Source organism: Pleurodeles waltl, chromosome 10, assembly GCF_031143425.1.
Source record: "Pleurodeles waltl isolate 20211129_DDA chromosome 10, aPleWal1.hap1.20221129, whole genome shotgun sequence".
Lineage (NCBI taxonomy): Eukaryota > Metazoa > Chordata > Amphibia > Caudata > Salamandridae > Pleurodeles > Pleurodeles waltl.
The window spans coordinates 307411232-307429847 of record NC_090449.1 but is presented as its reverse complement, the minus strand read 5'-3'; the positions used below and the strand labels follow the sequence as shown (position 1 = coordinate 307429847).

Sequence of the window (18616 nt, the reverse complement as noted above, 5' to 3'; positions counted from 1 at the left end):
CCGGGGTGGAGAGTGGAGTAGGGGGAATAGAGTGGAGTAGAGTGGATTTGTTGAAGTAGAGTGTCATAGAGTGGAGTAGCTGGAGTAGAATGTCACAGTGTGGAGTGGATGAGAGGAGAGTTCAGTGGCAGAGAGTGTTGGAGAGTGAAGTGGTGTAGAGTGGGTTGGAATAGTGTGGAGTGGGTTGAAATGGATGGAGGTAGTGTGGTGGTTTAGATTGAAGTAGAGTGGGGGGATTGGGGTAGAATGGGGTGGTTTGAGTAGAGTGGGCTAGATTGAAGCAGAGAGGGGTAGACTGGAGTACAGTGGGGTGGTTTGGCGTGTAATGGAGTACGATGGACTTCGGTGGAGTGTGGTGGATTGGTGTAGATTGAGTGGGGTGGGGGGGGTGGATTGAAGTGGCATGGATTGGAGTGGGTGGATTGCAGAGGTGCATTGCAGTGGGGTGGACTGTAGTGGGGTGTATTAGATTAGTTTGGGGTGGATTGATTGGATTGGAGGTGCAGATTGGATTGGAGTGATTTAACTAGGGTGAGATGGATTGGATTGGGGTGGGGTGGGGTGGCGTGGATTGGATTTGGGTGGATTGCAGTGGTGTGGGTTGGAGTGGGGTGTTTTGGAGTGGGGTGAATTGGAATGAGGTGGGGTTGATTGGAATTGGAGTGGATTGGATTGGAGTGGGGTGGATTGGAGTGGGGTGGATTGTGGTGGATTGGATTGGACTGGAGGGGTTTGATTGAATTGGGTAGATTGGGGTGGATGGCATTGTATTAGAATGAAGTGGATTGCCTTGGAGAGGGTTGATTGGATTGGGGTGGGGTATACTGGAGTGGAGTGGATGAGTGGGGTGGATGAGTTTGATGGAAGAGTGGGGTGCATTGGGTGGGGTGATTTGGATGGATTGAATCGGAGTGGGGTGGACTTTGGTGAATTGAACTGAACTGGAGTGGGGTGGACTGTGGTTGATTGAACAGGAGTGGGGTAGTTTAGATAGATGTGGATTGGAGTAGAATGGATTGGTTTGGGGTGGGTGGTTTGGACTGAAGCGGGGTGGATTGGATTGAAGTGGTGTGGAGTGAATTGGATTGAAGTGGGGTGGGTCGTGGTGGACTGGACTGGTGTGGAGTGATGTGGACTGGAGTAGGGGTAGTTGATTGGACTGGACAGGTGTAGATTGGGGGTTAACTGGAGTGAGGTGGGGTTGATTGGACTGGAGTGGATTGGACTCGAGTAGAGTGGATCGTGGTGAATTGGAAGAGACTAGAAGGGTGGATTGTACTGGTACAGTGGGGTGGATGGGATTGTATTGGAGTGGAATAGATTGGATTGGAGTGGGTGGATTGGAGTGGGGTACAGTAGAGTGAATGAGTGGGGTGGATGAGTTTGGTGGATGAGTGGGGTGCATTGGATGGGGTGGATTGGATGGACTGAATTGGAGTGAGTTGGACTGTGGTGAACTAGAGTGGACTGGAATGGGATAGACTGGAGTGGGAAGGACTGTGGTTCATTGGACTGGAGTGGGGTGTATTGGATAGGTGTGGATTGGAGTGGGGTGGATTGGATTGGAGTGGGTGGATTGGATTGAAGTGGGATAGATTGGATTGAAGTGGAGTTGGTTGGATTGGAGTGGGGTGGGTTGTGTTGGATTGGACTGGTGTGGGGTAGATTGGACTGGAGTGGGGGGGGTGTATTGGATTGGTGTTGTAGTGTGGATTGTAATTGAGTGTGTGCCTTGGATTGTAGTGGGCTGGATTAGAGTTGGGTGGATGCATGGGGTAGGTGGATTGGATGGATTGGATTGGAGTAGGGTGAATTGAAGTGGGGTGAATTGGAGTAGGGTGGATTGGATTGGAGTGGTGGATTGGATTGGGGTAGAGAGAATTGAAATGGCGCTGTTTGGAATGGGGAGAATTGGAGTGGGGTGGGCTAGATTGGGTTGAAGTGAATTGGAAAGGTTTGGGTTCAGATGGATGTGCGTGGGGTGACTGTGATGGATTGGACTAGAGTGGGGTGAATAGAACTGGAGTGGGGTGGATTGGATACATGTAGATTGACATACGGTGAATTGGATTGGATTGGATTGGAGTGGGGTGGATTAGATTAGATTGGAGTGGAGTGGATGGCTTGGATTGAAGTGGGATTGACTGGACTGGAGTGGAGTAGAGTGGAGTGGGGTGGGTTGTGGTGGATTGTATTGGAGTGGGGTGGGGTGGAATGGAATGGAATAGAATGGAGTGGGGTGGTTTGGATTTGATTTGATTGGAGTGAGGAGGATTGGATTGGAGTGGGGTGGATTGCAGTAGGATTGGATTGGAATGGGGTGGAATGGATTGGGCTGGGGTAGATTAGGTTGGGCTGGGGTTGATTGGATTCAGGTGCAGTGGATTGGATTGGGGTGAATTGTAGTGAGGGGGATGTGACTGGATAGGGGTGGATTGTATTGCAGTCCAGCAGACTAGGTTTGAGTGGTGTTAATTATGGTGATTGGATTGGAGTTGGGTGGCTTGAGGTGGAGTGGACTGGAATGGAGTAGATTGGGATGGCCTGGGGTGGAGTGGATTGCAGTGGGGTGGAATGGATTAGTCTGCGGTGGACTGGAGTGGGGTGGATAGGATTAGTGAGGGTGGATTGGATTGATTAGGGTGGATTGGGTTAGAGTGGGGTGGATTAAGAGGGATTGGAGTGGGGTGGTTTGGACAGGTGTAGGTTGGAGCAGGATGGATTGGATTGGAGTGGGCTTGATTAGATTGAAGTAGGATGGATTGGATTGAAGTGGAGTGGGGTGGGTGGGTTGGATTGGAGGGGGGTGGGTTGTGATGAATTGGACTGGTGTGGGATGGGATGGGATGGATTAGACTTGAGTGGGGGGGTTGGACTGGACATTTGTGGATTGGGTGTAGCCGTGTGTATTGCATTGAGTGGGGTGCATTGAATTGGAGTGGGTTTGGATTGGAGTGGGGTTGGATTGGATTAGAGTAGAATGGATTGGAGTGGGGTGGAAGAGTGGGGTAGCTGAGTGGGGTGGATTGGGTTGGATGGATTGGATGGTTTGGATTTGAGTAGGGTGTTTTGAACTGGGGTGGGGTGGATTGGATTGTGCTGGGGGGATTGGGTTGGGGTAGAGTAGGTTAAAGTGGGGTTGTTTGGAATGGAGTGAATTTGAGTAGGGTGAATGGGAGTGGGGTTGGGTGGATTGGGTTGAAGTGGTATAGAAAGGGGTGGAACAATTTCGTCTAGAGACGTGGCTCGTAACATGTGGTCTTGGACCCACGGGGGACTGCAAAGACTACTCAGGGGGTCTCCGACTGCTAAGAAAATGAAATAATATACTCAGATTATATTAGAAACAGAGTAATAAAGTGTATATAAATAAAGAAGCAAAATGAAAAATAGAAAATTGCAAAGCTTTTGAAGTAATTTGAAATTGGAGGCTAAAAATTAATCTAGTATCGTCCAATTGATTTGTGAGAATAGTGTCAAATATGTAACTTGACAATATATATATATATATATATATATACATATATATCTTCTAGGTACATATAGATGTAGAGTTAAAAATAATACATCTATACCTACCTGTTGGCACTTGCCTTCTGGATATTTGGTCCTCAATATTTTTGACACAATATTCTATCCACATGATATTTGTGTGTTCGATATTCTGCCAATGATCCCCTAAAACAGCAGACGAGAACAATGCTCTGAACACATTGGGTCAAATACAATACAATGACCTCAAACAGAGAAGATACACAACTTGCAATACAGATACAGTACAGTTAAAATTCAATACAATCTGGTGATCAATTAAAAAGATCTCAAGTGAAGTAGTAAACTGTTTGCCTGGAGAATAGCCCAAAGCAAGTCCGCACGCACACAAACAGATGCACCCACACAGACACACACATGAACACACACACCCAACACAAGCACACACACCACATCTGTGAATAATTCTTCTGATATCAATGGCATATGGGGGCAATCTCTTTATGCTCTTAACTTGAGGTCGACTGATCTTTTTCCTGCATGAGGAGTAATCAGGAAGTTAAGTGACAAAGTGATCATCAAACTTTACAGTGTAACCAATTGGCCACACAATGAAAACCCAAATCAGAAATAAAGTTAAAGGGTTTTATTACAAGTTAACACTCAGGTTAATGTAAACACATCTCAAAAATATACCATAGAGATGCAGAATAACCATAGGGTAGCTAACTCTCCTGAAGAAATTTTGACGAGCTAGCATGAGACAGACACAATAACAGTGATAGAAAATAGAAATAACAATATTTTGTGCTTATAAAATAACCTTCAGGTTTCCCTCTTACACATGAGTGGAAGTTGAAAGTATCTAACTGAATAAATCTAAAGGATGAAGAAAAATCTAAAAAATCAAAGTCTATAGCAAAAAGGAAAATTCTAAAAAGGCCTAGGGGCAAATTCAGAAAAGGAAAATGAAGGTGAAGCTGTCAATATTTCAGAAAATCAGTTAAGAGTCTTCTTAAAGAGGGTTAGGTGTAAGCCTAAGCCACACTCAGAAAAGCATGGCGACAAAATGGAAAAGTCTGAGGTCTGTACCTCTTAAAGTCCAAGGAAAATCATTTAGTTTAAGTCCTAGTTAATACTGAAAATGTGTTCAGGTAACACCCTTGATCACACCATCATGTGCCCCACGGTGTAACTTGCAACATCAGCTCTCAGTCCCAGATCAGTCCAGGGAACATGGTTGTCCTTGGTCTTCTAGGTATCATATGCAACATGAATGAATAAGTGACAGTCATCTTCACACTTGGTGTCTTCATGTACTTTTCAAGGTTTTTTTCTCAGACTCTTTGTAAGTAAAATAATAGTAAATCTATTTCCAAACTCACATTTCATGCCAATGCACTTATAATGAAATGAAACTTTAGCATGAAATCTCACATTAAAACAAAATTCAGGCTTAGTAATGTCACCTTTGACATTGTTTAGGAATGCACATTTAATTCATGTTATGCTGTGCACGTATTACTTTTTACAGTTATATGAATGTCAGTTACATTCTTTCAATTAAACTTCATGTTACAATTAAGATAAATATATACATTGTAAATATATGAGTTTAAATGTGTCCAGGAACCACAATTTCAACATTTACTACAAAGCATTAGTGCACACCTTAAATATATTGTTGTTGTACATTCAAATGGTTGTGAAATTATATTCAATTATTATACTTCATTTAATAAGGAAAGGCATTATAAATACGTTTTTTCTAATACTACAAAGGATGCAATTTTTGTTGGTATAATATTAAATCACACAATATATGCTATATCATGGGTCATAAAAATCATGATTGTAACGTCATGAGTGGAAGAAAATCTTTGCTGTTCTAGTCCCCCCTCTGATGGAGAATCAAACCACCACATTAAATTGTAATCTCTTATTAGAGAGCCAAATTGAAGTCTCAGAGGTTTATGGAGGAAAGAACTTCTGGATTGCTCTAACTGCTTCATGTCATCATAATACATGCTTTTCCTTGTTTCAAGTTCTATGTCTGCTCTTTTCCCTTTTTCCCTTCATCCGCACTCTCTTGTGTCCCTTGTAAAGTCCAAGTAAAATCAATCCACAATGATCAAATAACAGCAAAGGTCTCAAGATACTCCAGCAATCCCACTTCCTAAATTTCCAAACCATTTCTTAACAGCTGAAAATTCACTACCTATTGCTTCCCGTGCACCTATTGCCTCTAACTACTTTAAAGTTTCCTTCAAGTCAGTAATGTTCTTAATGTTTTTGTTCAAATTCTTACTATTATCAGGGATGTAAGTGCAACATTGTTGAATTTTTAACATCCGTCAGACTCCGCCCACCTTCGCGAGAAAGGATGTCTAACGCAAGTCTATTTTACAAAACCATTGATGTTATATCTATCATCTTATTGTCCATAAACAGTTAGGCACCTGTTTAACCAGTGGGCAATTTATCTACAAAAGTAGACAACTTCTTGATGTCATTCAGATTCACTCCAATAGATGGAATCAAAACACCAAAAATATCTCCTACATTTTCTGAACCACAGGCACCTCTTTTGATTGGCGTATTTGTTACCCATACAGGATCATCAAAAAGTTCCACATGATAAATCTTTGGACAAACTATACCTAAATAGCATATACCGGACCATCCTTTAGACAACCTAACATATTCATTATCACTACAAATGAAATACACTCCAGCAGGATCTCGTCCAGACAACATAAAAGTTCACTTGCTTTTAACTTCAAATGTGTGTTCACACTCACTCTCTCCCATGAACTCTGTGTCAGTTGTTGATCTCTCTTTATATATACATACTTTCCTTTTAAGTTTCCAATCTTTGTGTCAAGGCAACTTGGTTATTGCATTTGAATGTTCTAATTCTTCTTGTTCCCAATTGTCTTCAAATATACCAGTTTCTAACCTTGATTTAATTTCTCCTCTCCTGTGTTCTACTAGATTTAGAAAATCTAGTGGGTGTGTGTTTGATAGTGGTGTGAGTGTGTGGGTGTGGTATGTGCATATGTATCAGGTGTGTGTATTTGGAATTGTTCAATGTGGTTGTGTTTTGTAAATGTGTGTGTGTATTTTGAGCGCGTGGATTCGTGGGTCGTGATAGTGTGGGCGTATTCCTGTTGGTGTGACGGTGGAGGTTTTGTTATTGCCAGTTTATCACTGACCTTTGGTGTGGCGGACTTGTGTGGGTGTCTGGATTTTGGCGGATTCCGAGCTGTGGGTCATAATAGCTGTGGTGGAATTCCGCTGCCACAGCGGTGTGATGGCGGTCTTCTGCACAGCAGTAAGCGTCATTTACCACCAATGTGTAATGACCCCCCATAGTAGGTTTAAAGAATCCTTTAACTGTATTCTTTGCTTTGGAATTTTTATTCAGGTGTTTCAAAAAGTAAACTTCTGAGAATACCAAATCATAATTCCAAGAATAAATTGAAAGTGTTTGTTTCCATAGAAAAGGCTCATCAACAAACTACAAGTAACTCCATAATTCAAAGGAATATGGTGATACGTTATTCCCTCTGCAGCTGATTGAGGCAAGTGTGTGCAAATGCAGCTATTTTTTCTATCTGTAGTGTCAATGTACTCATAAAGCACTTTTTGGTATCTATTTGATAAAAGATTTGCTCTAGAACCATCTACGTTTAATTCTTTCTCACTCAACGAATGCATTCTACCACCTATAGACTGTGTAGTCTGAGGTGCATTTGTAGATCTAATATTCCCTATGGTAGAATTTATAGATAAACACAAACGTGTCATCAAAGCAATCATTACTATAATTGTTACAGCTAACACTCCTGCAATCATATGTCTACATCTCCCATTTTTGTTTGTAATAGGCTACATTAGTGTTTTTCATTTCAGACCATACAATAAAATGCAGCAGCTGCAATAAGTTCTTTAGTCTGTTTGCACAAAGCAGCAACAAACAATTCTCCTTATCGCAAAGTTAAAATGTTACTTGCAATCTTCATTAGTCTTCCCTAACCCCACTCTGAATTCCTCTAAAATGACAACCCTACTATGATTTCTGCTGACTCAGACCTTGGTACTCTTCTTTATTCACTACAAATCTCTCAAATATCTCTGGTAAATATGAGCTTGAATTCGTTAATAATCACATCCAGAATATAATGCCTCAGTCTGTCAAGTGGCAATGCAATTTCAAAGTTTAGTTCTGCCACAAAGATCTTTTCAAGGACGTTCAGCTGGATTTGAATTGTTAAAACTAAAGATTGCAAATTCTCTCTCCCAGTCATTGGTGGCAAAATAGGTCCATTCAGGTGAAGAGTACCTTCAACAGGGCACTATTTCTCTCTTTGATCTCCGGACTACTGGCCCTTTTCTATCACTGTCACTTTGGCCAGACTCTTCAGTCTTCTCCTAAAAAGTTTGTCAAACTCTCACTTCATACACAGTCTGTTCTCATGGCTACTGACCTCAAGGCACAGCTTATTTTGCTACAGCTCTAGGTACTTTGTCAGCATGAGTTTTGTGCAGTCATTAGCTCTTTACTTGACCCTTATGTACCAGCTTCACCTGTTGACTCACTCCGACCCCCTCAAACTGAACATATGTGGCCCCAGTTACTTGCTTGGCCCCAACAGCTTGACTGGCCTTCTCCCTTCCTCTCACTGTAACCTGCCCTTGAAGGGCAAATGTTATTTTATCATCAAGGGGACACAGGACTCTACGAGTGTATGCTGCATGAAACCAATTGGGGAGACCTCCACACTTCACAGCTGTTGTTATGACCAAGATCACTTGATCACTTTCCACTGTGGCTCCCAACACGTCTTGCATACAAGCGTCTTCACCATAACTCAGTCAGTGGGACTGAGGTCATGGCACTGCTCTTTTTGTCGCTAAGCTGTAGCCTCTCCAACCTGATGAGACACAGAATGAAACACATCAGCCAGTCCTTCGATCCTTTGCAGTAATCAAGAACCATTCCATCTGTAATGTTCACAAGTGCATATGCAGACACAGCTAGCAATCTCATGGCCCTTCTCATGATGATTTAATTGGGAAGCAGTCCTGTTCTTCTATCTAGAGTTCTGTGAAGACTAGTCAACTCAAGAGGCAATGCATCACGCCATTTAAAAAAAGTGGAAGCACATAATTTAGCCAATCTGGATTTCAGCATTCCATTGACCTGTTCCACAAGACCTGAAGTCTGAGGTCGGTAGCTGCAATGTAGACTAAGCTCCAGTGCACACAGTAATTTCAGGACCTCATTATTAAAATTAGTGTTGTGGTCTGACTCCACTGAAGTTGGGAACCTGAAATGTGGAATGAGCTCTCTTAACTATAACTTTGCTACTGTGAGACTGTCATTTCTCCTTGTTGTGTCAGCTGCAACCAAATACGAGAAACTACACACAGCCACCACTACGTATCTCAATCCATTGCACACAGGTAGCTCAATGAAATCTAACTGTATCCTCTTAAAAGGACCTGCTGATCTCCCTATGTGACTCAGTGTTTCTGTAATTCATTTGCGTGCATTACATTCATCTGTTGGCATGTAACACATCTGTGACACAAAGCTTCTGCTTAAACCCTAGGATTGAACTACGTTTATCTAAACAATCTCACCATTGCATCATGTGCCACATAAATGGGACCATGATAATGTCTCCCCATAAATAGTGACAAGCTGGCAACACAGGTTTTTCATCAATCAAAATCCAAACCTAATCTTCATCTTTTTTGACACACCCTGCTCTAATCCCACCCTGCTGTTCAGACTCTGGCACTTCTTTCTGTAACCTTGTAACTTCCTCCTATGTATCTGCTGCAGTTAGTAAAAATTGTAGTACGTCTCACCTATTCCTTCATTTTGGTATTCACCATTGAAAGCACAAGCATTTAGGGCCAGATGTTTGAAACTTTTTTGCATTCGCAAACGGTGCAAAAACGTGGTCTGCGATGCTTGAAAGGCATTCGCATACCAAAAATAAGAGATCGCAAAAATTGTGGTTTTTTGCATTGCAACCTGGTTTTGCGAGTCGCATTTTGCGATTCGGTATTTCCAGTAGGAAATTGCGAGGCGCAAAATGCGATTCGCAAAATCCAAGTCGCAATTCGATGCACCAAAGAATCTCAAATTGCGATTTTTCGCAGAATGGCATTTTGCACATGCAAAATACCACTAAGTGAAACCAGGTGGTAACCAGGTGCAACCTATATAAAGAGGCCCAGAATGCCTCAGACTCTTTTCCACAATGGCTGCACTCAACGTAATGACGAGGAGGATGAGGATCTTGGCAGGTTTGAGGAGAGGGAGGAGGAGACAGGAGCGCATTTTCAGAGTGCACATTACACTTTTTGACCAGACTGAGGAGGAAGTATTTGAGAGGTATAGGTTGAACTCAGCCATGATACTTGATCTGATAGCTGAGCTACAACCCATACTGCAGCGCAGAACACATAGGACTCACAGTATCCCCACCCATGTGCAGGTATTATGCTCCCTCCACCTACTTGCCTCAGGGAGCTATCAAGGGGTCATAGCAGCAGCTGGAGGGGTCTCACAGAGTACCCTCTCTAGATTTTTCAATGCATTTATTAACGCCATGCTGAGCAGGATACACCAGTACATCAGATTCCCCCACACCCCACAGGAAATACAGCAGACAAAAATAGATTTTTACCAGATAGCACAGTCCCCCCATGTCCTAGGTGCCATAGATGGGACACATGTTGCAATCTGTCCACCATCAGCCACAGAGTATGTGTACCGCAACCGTAAATACCAACATTCAATGAACATACAGGTGATATGCAATGCCTCCTACATCATAACAGATCTCGTGGCCAGGTACCCAGGGAGCACCCATGATTCATACATCTTTCGCCATAGCGGCATTCACACAAGACTGCTAGCTGCGGAGTTGGGTGAAGGATATCAACTATGTATTGTCCCTCTGTACACTGGCGCATTGATGGCGTGCTGATGTCAGATGGCTCAGTTACTCAATATACCCTCTGTCCCTTCCAGGAGACAGTGCCTACGCAGTGCGCACCAACATGATGATGCCCTACCTAAATCCTACTACACCTGCTGAACGGAGATACAATGCAGCACACAGGGCGACCCGCAACGTGGTGGAGCGCACCTTTGGCCTGCTGAAGAATCGCTTCCGGTGCCTCCACAAAAGTGGAGGGGCACTACAGTACAGCCCAGAGACGACATGTAGAATAGTGGCTACTTGTGCAATCTTGCACAATATAGCTCCCACCAGGGGCATACCTGTGGAAATATCGGAGCCAGACTCAGATGAGGATGATGAACCCATACCACCCCTACAGCCAGCAGACAGGACCAGTGCAGCAGAGGGAAGGCAAAGGCGTGCTGACATCACACACAACCATTTCAGATGTAAGTATGTAAACACAAATGCACTGACAAATGTACCTGTAGTGATTAAATTTATTACCTTAAGGTCAGGTAATGTTAGTCCAACGAATACCAACAAAAGTGAGTTAAAAAAAAAACAATAGCAGTTCACAGTAAAGCACTATTCCTTCATAGTGTACTCATTACCCCTCTGGCCACTACAGTCACTTCTTGCGGCCACGCACGCCACTCGAGTGACCAGTTGCCTCACTGGCACCACGATTGTCTGCCTCTGTGGCAGTGCTGTGCCTGGCACTGCACCGTCTGGTGTCCATTGCGGGCACAGCTAGGCTGCTGAGGCTGGATGTGTCCTCCGTGTCCCCAAGTCCAAGCTTGCTAGGTGTGGCTGACCTGTTTCCCATGATATTGTCAATCACTTTTGTGATTTGGACTAGTCCGTGAGCCATATCCCTGCTGCTGTGTGCTGCCTCCACCTGTGCAGCCATTGCACAACGTGAAATTTGGGAGGTGGAATTAGCCAGCCTAGTCACAGAGCGACAAAATCCCCGAACCTGCTCATGAAGCGTCGCTCCTGCCTGCGGTGGCTCACCCTGTCATGGCGCAGCTCCTGGCATAGTTCCCTCACAGCAGAAGTGAGCTCCCTTGTGTCCTGCGATGCCTGGACCTGTCCCTCATGCAGCTGTTCAATGTGTGCATTCAGGCACTCCAGCTGGCGATGCAGGCCCCCCATGTTGACATTATGTTGCTGCATCTGTTTTTGTAATGCAGTGATCTTTTATTCTGCAGGCGCTGCTGCAACATAGCCGATTCCAGGCCACCAAAAAATGAGGTTCCCTCACCTGCCTCATACGCCTGTGCACCTGCATTTGTAGCCATCCTGCGGGGTGCTGTGGCTGCTGCGAACTGGGCTCCTGCATCTGGGTGCATCTGCCAGTTGGGGATGGTGTATGTGGGCCTTCCTGCTGCTCATCGGAGTCCTGACTGAGTTCTGGCAGTGGCAGTGCCATGGCCCTGCGTCGGAGTGGCGCAATGTTCAGAGACCCACTCGTATTGGAGTCTGAAGCAGGATGGGTGTCAGTCTCCCCTAAACTGGTACATGCTGTGGCTGCTGGGCCTGGCTCATCTGCAACGACAATATGCAGCATGTCAGTTATGTTTGTTACAATTATGGTCACACAATGATAATAAAGGTACAGGTACTTCTCTTCACTGTGTTGTGGGTGTTGTATTCTTCTGGGTGTCGCTCTACTTAATTACATTGTATGTGCTACTTTTAGCTTTGGGTTGTGGACTGCCACTCCCATAAGGCATTGTTGTGCTGCTTCTAAGATGTGGAATGGACTACTTCTTACAATGTTTTACATTACTTGCTAATTCCTAAGGGGCTTTTGTGCATACACATATGGGGTTACAATTCAATATTGCACTTACCTTTGCTGGTACTTGGTGTGCCAGAGGTGTCAATCTCACTGACCCCACTGACTGCTTCAGAGAGGAGTGTGGACTCCACTAGGTCCTCTATCGGGGGTGGAGGGTGACTCTGTGGGTGGGTCGCATCCTGTGCTCCTGGCCTCCTGCAGTCGTCTTGCCACCCTCTCCTTGGCACGGGACCGCAGGTCGTACCACCTCTTCTTAATTTCTTCTAACGAGCGCTGTACCACTCCAACAGCGCAGATCTTTGTTTGTATGTCTGCCCAGAGTCTCCTTTTCTCACTCTCAGGCACCTGGAGTGAGCTTTTGCCAAAAAGCTGGTCATGGCTCCTGACTACCTCCTCTGTCAGCACCTCCAGCTCTTGCTCGCTAAATTTAAGCTTACGCTTTCTTTCTCCCTTTTCCTTTCCTTGGGCAGAGGTGTCCATGGTTGTTCTGGTGTGCTGCCTCCTTCAGAGTGTTGCTCAGTGTGACTGAGCTGACTCTCTCTGAGTGCTGGTTTGGGTGTGGCACCTGAAACTGCCTGGGATGCCTCACTTCCTGCTTGTGATGTCATCAGGCTCCTCCAGGTGTGCTTTCTTGCAATTTCTCGCAATTTGCGATTTTCAATTACCGAATCACAATTTGCGAAAATGCAAATTGGGATTCGGTAAATGGGCCTCGCAAACCACAAATAGCGATTTTTAAGAAATCGCTAATTCCGAATCGCAATTATGATACATGTCCTATTGCGACTCGGAAATAGCGATTTCTTAAAAATCGCTATTTGCGATTCGCAAAGCCATTTCTTCATACATCTGGCCCTTAATGCACAATTTCTGGGGACCTCATCTGCATAGTTATTTTCACTAGTCACATAGTCAGTTCATTTATGGTGTGCAGAGGACTTCACAACCGCAATCTGTGCAAGCAGCTGTAATGCCTTCAACAGATTATACACCCTCTCTCCATTTATGATCAGAAAACCATATAGGGGCATGAGCCCCCTTTGTAACCATAGCTGTTCAACATCATGGACGACACCAAAGCCATACCGACATCCAATGGAAATGGTCACACACAGTATGCTCGTGTAAGGACAATCAGTTCAGCCACTTTTGCTGAAAATACTAATTGAAGCCAGGAAGCCTTGACTACACCTGTGATGGTACAGACTGCAAAGGCAGCTCTTAGGTTTCCTTCACTGCCTCTTATGCAGGAGCCATTGACAAACATCACATAATCTGTTTCAGAAAGTGGCACATCTTGTATGTCACATTTTGGCTTAGTGCTCAGTTCAGTGACATCTAGGCAGTCATGCTCGACTTCATCTTCAACTTTTACATCATTACAGCTACAGGTAACAAATTTGCATGATTCAACATTGCACATCTCTTTAATCTGACATTGGGGGGGGCTAGGATGACCTGCTCATAGCGTGTCAACCTACTGTTTGTGAGGTGCTGGGTTTTGGTTTGAGTCAACAAAATTTCTACAATGAGGGGAAGAAACCATTCAAAGGATGACCCATAACAATGCTTTTGTACTTTCAATGATGGTACCTGTGGTGGCAACTGCTTTGAGGCAGCCGGGCAACGCCGAAGATACTAGGTCAAATGTAGCAGAAAAATAGGCAACAGGTCTGTGTGTGTTTCCATGCAACTGTGTTATCACTGAGTGCGCAGCTCTCCCTCTCACTGCAGTACAAAGTAAAACATCTGTTTTTCTCAGGTATTCCCAGCACCAGGGCACAACAGACTCTTTCAGTCAGCTCTGAAAAAGTCACACATGCAGATGTCATCCATTGGTACCTGATAAGACACGTCCTTGGGTGTCAGCCTCAGTACAGTCTTGGCCAGTAGGGAAAAGTTGGGAATCCACTGACGACAGTAGCCTACCATTTCCAAAAACATCCTGACATCTTTCAGAGTGGTTGGTGAATTCACCTTCAGAATTGTTGCAATTCTCTCTTATTGTACCTTCCTTGGACCTTTCTCAATGTGATGTCTAAGGTATAAAACTTCTCTCTTACAGTATTGCAATTTGGTTGGGGATACTTCATATCAATTATCAGCCAAGTGGTTCAATAAGGTAATTGTATCTCGTCTGCAAGCTTCTTGTGTATTTGACACCACCAATAGGTTGTCAATTTATTAGATCAGGACTGAATGATAAGGCATCTCTAGGGTCTCCACATTCTTTTTCAGAATCTGATTGAAGATGGATGGACTCTCCATATACCCCTTTGGGATTCAGCACGATGCCAAATCACGACTACCAAACCGAAAAGCGGAGATGAATTTGCTTTCTTCCTGCAATGGTATGGGGAAGAATGCTTGGCAGAAGTCGATCACAGTGAACCATTTTGCCTCACATGGAATCTGAAACAAAATCTCAGCTTGATTTGGTACAACAGGGAACTACAATCTCATTGGTCTTTCTCAGGTCTTAGACTACGCAGTATTTTCCATTGGGATTCTGCAGTCCCATGATGGGAGAGTTACATGGATTCCCCATATTTTCTATGAGTATGCCTTGCTCAAACATAGAGTCAATCACTGGAGCAATCCCAACAATGGTTTCAGGTGCCAGATTGTATTGTGCAATTCTCAGATACTAAGCATTTGGCTTTACAGTTATCTGTACAGGTTCAACACCTTTGTCTTTTCTATGTCTTTTCCTGAAAAGTCCCAAACTTCAGGGAACACTGTGTCTCTCAAGTTTGCAGGTAAATCATCACTTGACAGAAAGAGGCACAATTTGACATCCAGGTTTGATTCACAATTTTGAATATAACGTCCTCATCTTGAGTCTGTAGTTTTATGCCTCTTGCAGTGCAATAGATTTAACAATTAAAGGCCATATTTACAAGCTCCTAGTACCATGCAACACCATAGTGTCAATTTTTTATGCTAAGGCAGTGCTAAGGTGGCTATTCCCCTGCTCATAATTACAAAGTGGCACAATGCGTGCATTCAACCACTTTGTAACTCCTTGTACCATATTATGTCTGCGTCAGGCACAATGTATGCGAAGAGTGCGTTCTGACACAGGGAGGCCCCAAAAACTGGAACGGTGAAAGTTACAAGATTTCACTGTGTCATTTTTTTCCATCATTTTAACGCCTGCTCAGAGCAGGTGTTGAAATGACACACTCATTTTAATCAATGGGCCCCCCTGTTCTTTGCTGCACTAGCATCCAAAGTTTTGACGCTAGTGCAGCAAAGCGCCACTATAGCGTCAAAATTTTGACACTATTGTCCTAACAACCACTGTGGTGCACTGCATTGTAAATACAGCACAACCATGGTGTCATTAGGTGGGGCAGGGGTGCCGCAAGGAAAGAGGTGCATCGGGACAGATGCGCCACTTTCTTGTAAATATGCCCCTAAGTTTGCACAAGAAGTCATGTCCAAGTAGACTCACTGTAATTGAATCACCTACTACAAATTGGTGATTCTCTTCAAAAGACCCTATTCTTACAGGTACAGCTTCTGTGACAGGGCTAGTAAATTATTTATTGGAAACTCCTACAACTTGGATTATTTTTTCCCAAGAGGGGTAGGTTGGGAACCTCTGCTGTTCTCGCAGTGCAGTGGGTAGCACCAGTGTTGATTAAAAAGGACATGGGGTAGCCATTGACCTCACAATCCACAAATGGACCACTCAGGTCTACCTCTAATGGTTCACCAAGTATGCATTCCCCCTCCTCAGTTACCAGCACTGTGACAGGTGAGAATTGTAATACTCATCTCTTGAAATCATGGGGTTTACTTGAATAGGGCTGTTGTTTGATTTCAGATCTGGTTCTGATTAGACCTGGGAACATTTGCATTTTGTTGGAGCATCAGGGCTTGTGGAACTTGTATCAGTTGACCTTTGGGCACATTAAAATTTTGCATTTGCTGTATCTGTATTTGCTGAAAATGAACCAGATTGTTTCCCTGACACTGAACAAACCCACCATTCTGTGTCTGATCCTCATTTGCCCTATTATTCGGATTATTCCCTCTTCCAATGTCTAATTTTGCCACAGACATGGCATGGATTAGTCTTTTTCAAAATTGTCACATTTACTGCTATAGTCGGGTAAATGTGAACACCTTCTCCGCTGCCCTTCTGTTGAAATCCATTACCTCCTTGCATCTTCAAAACTCCCTACTGATACATTCTCTGCATAGCACCAATAATCCCTTCCAATTTATATTCTGATTCCCTTGTCAGACTGCCCTCTGTGCCACCATCACCATTGCCTTCAATTTCTTCTGTTTCATCTCCAGTTCATCTTTGCAATATTTCACATAGCTCTGAATTTCATCAATCAGTTTACTCTGCCAACAAATCAAATGCAGCTGAATCATTGTACTAACTTCATGTTTCAATCCCTGTACAAATCTGAACGCAAAGTGTCCCACATCTTTGGCTTCAATAGTTTCTGTGCCACTGTACTGTTTGAATGCCAGCAACAATCTCTAACAATACAAATGTATTGACTCTTTAGACTCTTGAGTGATTCTGCCAATCTAGACACCATCAATATCCTTAGGGGACACCTTTAATTTAAAAAATGAAAACACCTAATGATACTTCATCACTATCAGAGATTGAGCTTTCATCTTAGATTGGCTCATGGGTTCTTTGTCACGATAGTCCACAGACACTTTGCATTCAACCCACATATCACTTGGAAAAACAATGTCAAACAAGGTGTTAAATCCCTTCACAAATCGTTCAACCTGTTCATACCATTCCAGAGATTCCTCTCTCCTCTGTGGGTAATCATTTGTAAATGATGCACTGTCACTCCTCCTCCTGGGTACATGAACATATTCTCCACCAGGAGCATGTGTATTTATTCCTAATCTTCAACTGCTTCAGCCAGAGGCGGATCCAACCTTACTTTCTTTGACTCATTTTTCTTTACCCAGCTTCCTTTCCATCTATCTAATTCACTCCATTTTCTAATGTAGCCAGTCAGTTCCCTAGTCTGCAGTTTCATTTCTGGAGGTCTCATGTTTGTGAGGTCTTGTTCACTAAAAAGCAACCAATAACTTATTTGTAATACTTTGGACTTAATCAAAACAGTTTCATATCTCTGGACTCATTTAGTTCGTCTCTCATGCGCTTGTCCTGCACATCTTGTGATGTCCCTGCATACAAATAGTAGTTTGTCCTCTTGGTAAGAGTCTAATTAGGATGGGTCAAGTGTATCTAGTATCATTTCTTTAAGTTATAACCCCATTCTGGGAGTTGAAATGTCCTCCCAATGAGTCCTTAACTTCCAGCCTCATTTGGAATGTCTATACCCTTGAGCCTAATCTAATTCTTGAGCACTGAGACCTTGTATTTCTGATGGGATATTAAGTATTATATCTCCTTGGGAAGTGTTTAGATTTGCATTGCCTGGAGTATGTAGAATTCACATTGCAAAATTTGGCATAGTCAAAGGCATTCCTGTCCTAGGAGTACTACAGTTATGAGTTGAAATCACAACTGTTCTAAGCTTGAAAAATAGTGATGTTGCTCCCTGAGGAAACCTTGCCCTGAGGGTTAATTTTCATTTGACATGTTGTCGGGTCTGTGTTTGTATGCATGTAATGTTCCTTTGCTTTGGGACTGAAGGAAGTCTCCGTATGGTCGCAATTCCTTTCAAATATGGGGCACTCCTTTCTGTAGGAACAGTCAGTGTATTGTGCTATTCCCTGTTGCTCCTGGTCCATACAATGAAACTACAGGACAAATTGTAATGGGAACAGTCAGTGCATCTCGAGTGGTCAAAGCTTCAGAATGTCATCCCTGAGCTCTGTCTGATTTGAATTGTGGTAGGTAAATCAAAATTCTCATTTATTATTGTCTCAGTTGCCCCTCCTGTTTAGATCAAGTTGTATGGAGATGGACGATTCAACAATAACTCATTTATGAAATCCTCATCTGGATTACTATCGCTGTCCTCATTCCTATTCTCAGTGTTTCTTGTCTCTTCATTATTTTCCATTTAGTTTTCCCCTCTTTTTCACTCCTCAAAGCAGGATATAATTTAGTTCCTTCAATTATGTCTGTTCTCCAAGCTTTTTGTTGGTTATCCCATCTAGCGTCTGCACAAGTACTCAGCACTTTTCTGATCTTTCTCTCACATTTCTCTTTCTGTCACTGACACACTACGTGTTCCCAAGCATTAAGAGCTTCATACTGTGAGGGTCTCGGAGGCGGTTTTGTCTCTTATAAAATTAGTCTCAATTTTTTCAATGATTCTCAAATTATGTGTTCCATACGTGGAAATGCCAGTGCACCCTCTTATGC

The 18616-nt window shown here is 43.4% G+C and overlaps 1 long non-coding RNA gene across 1 annotated transcript in view; it reads left to right on the top strand.

Moving 5' to 3' along the window:
- LOC138260752 (uncharacterized) overlaps window positions 1–12092 on the top strand; it is an 88446-nt gene extending 76354 nt beyond the window's left edge. The window contains exons 2-3 of the long non-coding RNA XR_011198961.1: window positions 10547–10927; window positions 11693–12092. This is a non-coding gene — a long non-coding RNA (uncharacterized lncRNA). The remainder of the gene's footprint in view (window positions 1–10546; window positions 10928–11692) is intronic.
- Window positions 12093–18616: the final 6524 nt, after the last annotated feature.